Below are 5,000 nucleotides of genomic sequence, written 5' to 3' on the forward strand. Positions count from 1 at the left end.
AGCGTACCATAGACATTGCCACACACCTTCCCGTTTAGTATACCATTAATTATGTTGATAGATGTTGACCCACGACCACAAAACCGCAGCGTATTGGCAGAGTTAAAATTTTATGCTATAAAATTCCAATATGTAACCAATATTCTAAATATCCCTTTGTGTGGTCTCTTATCAGTCACTTGCCAATTTGTATCCCGAACCATTTATCAATCTCGGTAGAATGAACTATTGTGAACATTGAAGATAGATGGTTAGTCCCTTTCACTAGAATTTTATGCAATCAATATTCAAACACAGGAGCTTTTCATACCGGACATCCTGAACAGGTCTTTGCCTAAGAAAATTGTCTTTCTTGGTTCTTACGTCGTTATTAGTATGAAATAAAAAAAATTATAAAACTTTTTCTCTCTTAGCAAGTGTACAGTATGTAATTAAATAATCAAATTTTATCTAAATTTTTTAACAGACATTATTGAACAAAATGTAGTAATCTGACACAGAAACTAAAATTTCAACGTTAAATGAGGTAAAACCCAGTTTGAGGATATGACAGTGAAATAAAACAAGTGAGATAGGTCATTGGATTTAAATGTTGCCAAACTATAAATATTACATCATTCAAGGGATAAGAGGATTATTATATCAAGGGACATGAGAAATGTTTATTCTCAGTAATTACACATTCCTGATTGTCATTTCCAAAATAACTATTCCAAATAAATATAGTTATCCTTCAAGTTTAGCAGTTACGGAAGATAATTATTTCAATAAGTGGGCTTTGTTGGATTCTAAGTTTACCCAATAAACTAACTCCGAGAACTGCTGCTGTCTGTAGTCAAAACTAGAATTAGGAACTGTTTATAGTTAAACCTGATATAACAATAAAATTCAAAAAGCCATACGTACCTGACACATTTTGCTCCATAGTATTCACAATCCAGTCTATGCAACCGTAGTAAAATACTTGTTATTTATTATCTTATCTGAATATAAATGCTGCGAAAACGTTATTATAAATATAACTTCCATTTATTCCACCATCAGTCAGAATATATCAAAATATACTACTCGAGAAAATATCTTTTTTGGTTATAAAATTTTTAATGGCCAAGCAAACACATTTCACAGCAAAACCTGAGTCAGTAGTTGGCTCCGAAAAATTCAGAAGCTTTGTTAGCTTACTTGAGAGTCATATTGACGTTTGAATGGCTGAGACCTATAACTCACCGTCTGCTTATATGCTCCTGTTAGAAGAGAAACTTACTTTCATTTGAAAGGAAATGTTTTTTTTTTTTATTATTACTTAATATTCCATGTGTTTCCAAAACGACATCCTTTGAAATGGAAATCATCATTGTCATACATCAGTCATTTGAAATCTCGGGGATTTTCGTTCACCTTAGGGATTTAGGGCACCAGATTAACTGGAGTGAGTCGTCTTTGCTTTTTAAGAGTACCTGTCCGTACAGAAGGAAAATCCTGGAATCAGCCATCATAAATCAATCAAACACAATGAACCTATCTGGGGGCCAATGGAAAGCTGACACAGTGGATAATACTCTTCTCAACCCTATCATTAAGAAGATAATCCACGGAGACCGACCACCAGACATGCATCAGAGGTCAAGACTTCCTCCGAGCGGCTCAACAATAAGAAGACGCACCTGGATGTAATTAAATTTGGCTAATCCTTCCAGCAATTATAACAACTATAGAACAATTGAACACACCCTTTTGCTTTCATATATAAACCTTCACTCTCCACTGTAATCCTCATTTTTACTTTACATCCTGAAGAGGGTCGATGTTTATTGACCGAAATATAGTGTGATTTATTCATATTTCCTGTGTTTCTTTTATGGGCCTTTTTGAAAAAACATATATATATATATATATATATATATATATATATATATATATATATATATATATATATATATATATATATATATATATATATATATATATATATATATATATATATATATATATATATATATATATATATATATACAGTATATATATATATATATATATATATATATAAATATATATATTTATATGTATATATATATATATATATATATATATATATATATATATATATATATATATATATATATATTTATATGTATATATATATATATATATATATATATATATATATATATATATATATATATATATATTTATATGTATATATATATATATATATATATATATATATATGTATGTATATATATATATATATATATATATATATATATATATATATATATATATATATATATATATATATATATATATATATGTATATGTGCGTGTGTGTGTGTGTGTGTGAGTGTGTGTATGTGCGTGTGTGTTTGTGTTTACTATATATATCTAGTCTATGTTGTGGAATATCATACATTTACTGTAAATGTATTCACCTACAAAGAAAAATATTAACAATTATGCACAAACCGTCAAGCTTTATACATAAAAGACCTAACATGACTGGGTTTTAAGTTGTCAACAAAGATATGAAAATACGTAGATGGATAAGAGAAAAAAAACCCTAGGGTTCACAAGTTAACTTCTTTTAATGGTTAATCTATAGTAACTCAAAGCTATGCGAATGGCTTCGGCTTGGGGAATATCCAACGTTTTTTTCTTGCATTTCACATTCATTTACAACAGCTGCAAAATCAGCCACTTTTTCTTAGTGGTCATTTTTGGAAGTGTGAGTGCAAAAGAATTTTATCATGTCACCCTGGAATTTGTTTGATGAGCTTTTCATTGTTTGAGATTTTCGGTTAAATTATAACACAAACACTGTTTTGTTATTTAAGCTGTATCATTAACGTTGCATATCAGATCTGTAATAACAATATTGCATAAGACTCAATTAGTTTCCTGAATATTAGGGAAAAGAAAAGGCCCCCCCCCCCCCCTCTACCCCAGCCCCCAAACCCCCCAAAAATGTACTAACATCAAAACTGCGTTTTTTTAGTACCCATAGATTAATCAAGGTTAATATACAGTTACATGCTACTACTCAAGATGTAATATGATAAGGTGAGTTACCGCCCATGGTGCTGGGAGCTCGGCTGTGCTCTATGACGTCACCTGGAGAGTTCAGAACATTTATTTGACACCTGTCCTGTACAGCCAGCCTTATTATTCGTGCTTCTTTTCGGATTACGAACATTACATTTATGAAAGTAGGTTAATATTAATGTCTTTATGACTATATTTCCAAAATACATATTATGATAGGGAATATAATACAGTAGCAATGGAAATAAAAATTCACACATGACAAAAGCTTTATTCCGAATATTTCATTATGAATCTTAATACAATCTCTCTCTCTCTCTCTCTCTCTCTCTCTCTCTCTCTCTCTCTCTCTCTCTCTCTCTCTCTCTCTCTCTCTCAGTTTCGATGAAATAAATTTTCAATATTACTGAACATTTTTTTTTTCATTTTTTTCACAACTTTGATATAAAGATTTTCCTTCTTAGTTTAATATTTTTATTATAAAATTTAAACTACTTCTAATGATAAAAAGCTCATCACCTCCTCGGGAACATCAATATTAGAGGCTTTGAATATATGAATAAGATATGAAACGGCTTTGACTCCTGGTTTTAGAGCATCACAATGGAATATTTTGAATAAATATTCCATTTGTACATTTTCTCTAAAATGATTACATGATCTATATAATACCTTTCTCTTTACAATTGATATCCAGTTATCGCCTGTTTCATCTACATCAACTGAGCCTAATGATGTATACTTATTTCTAAATTTAAAAGAAACGAATCCTCCCATCAAAGAACTTAAGGACTCATTTCCTATCAGTGTTTCAGGTTTTATCTCTGCTAAATCTTTTACTTGATTTTTCTGCCTCGGTCTCATTGTTAACAGGCAGAAGATGCTTCATGAGACACGCAAAGGTATATAACTGGCAATCTAGATCATTGAGAGCAACATTTAACCTTGGAGATGGAGCACTTATATTTAACCACTCTGTAGTGACACAAGACGTAAAGTAGCTTCATCATTATTACAAACATAAGACCCTAACTCGTTAACATTTCTCTGCCCAATATGTATAACCATAGTCTATATTATAATTTCAAAGGTGATGGATGACCATGGCAATTACCAATTTGCCATATGAAAGAAAAAGATATGTTCGACTGTATCCTTATAGTTCAAGCAATATGTTATACAATAATACTTTTACTGGAACGAAAAGATTTTGCCTTTAACTTTAGCATTAATAACAACTTGACGTGGATAGATCGAGAAAGCAACTCTACCTTTCTTTACGATATACTTCAAGCCAAACCAACTAACAATCAAAGATATAAGTTCAGTTGTTTCATTACAAAACTGACTTTTCAATAAGCCATTGTTACTACAAAATTTGATGGAATTTGCCACTGAGGAAGAAAGTGGCTGAAATAGTTTCTCACATTGCTATTCATAACATCACACGTTTAAGTGACTCATTAACTTTGTAGGATATTTTGGGATTATTTACTGATAAAGGTACGATTTCTTTTCATATATTTTGAGGTAATAATTTTGTCTCCAATTTGAAAACCATAGTCTACTAAATCATTTTGAATTAAGTTGATTATATGAGGTGGATCTGCCGAGACGAAAACTTTTGAAAAATTACGAAGCAACAATTTTTTTCATTATAATCTGAAGCTCAAATAATAGTATTTATGCATTCGAAAAAACATTCTTGTAAAATTATCTCTCTCTCTCTCTCTCTCTCTCTCTCTCTCTCTCTCTCTCTCTCTCTCTCATCTTCAGAAACATTCATCCCATCGTAGCTAAATATTTACTTGGATGAGAAATATAATTGACATATTCATATATTCTCGTATTTTTTTTAAGTGACCCTATTTATGTACAGTTCTCCTAGTTGACCGAAATGCTAGATGCAGCATATGCCTAGTAAACGAAACTAAAGTGACGAGATATAAGTGATAGACTTC

This window comes from Palaemon carinicauda, chromosome 23, assembly GCF_036898095.1.
Source record: "Palaemon carinicauda isolate YSFRI2023 chromosome 23, ASM3689809v2, whole genome shotgun sequence".
NCBI classification, from domain to species: Eukaryota; Metazoa; Arthropoda; class Malacostraca; order Decapoda; family Palaemonidae; genus Palaemon; species Palaemon carinicauda.